A 209-nucleotide genomic window follows, 5' to 3' on the forward strand; every position below is an offset into this window, starting at 1 on the left:
ACAACACACACACACACACACACACACACACCCTTTTTTTTTTTTCTCAACTTAACCAGCACTAACTCCGTGCTGGGTTTTGGACCACCTGACTTTTTCTCCCCCTGAGGTGGAGTCGCTTAAGTCCCTCGGCGTTCTCTGAACAGCTGAGTCTTCAGTTGTCTCTTGAAAGCAGAACGGGACTCAGCAGAACCAGAGTCTGGGACTTT

Source organism: Salarias fasciatus, unplaced genomic scaffold (assembly GCF_902148845.1).
Source record: "Salarias fasciatus unplaced genomic scaffold, fSalaFa1.1, whole genome shotgun sequence".
In the NCBI taxonomy this organism is placed as follows: domain Eukaryota; kingdom Metazoa; phylum Chordata; class Actinopteri; order Blenniiformes; family Blenniidae; genus Salarias; species Salarias fasciatus.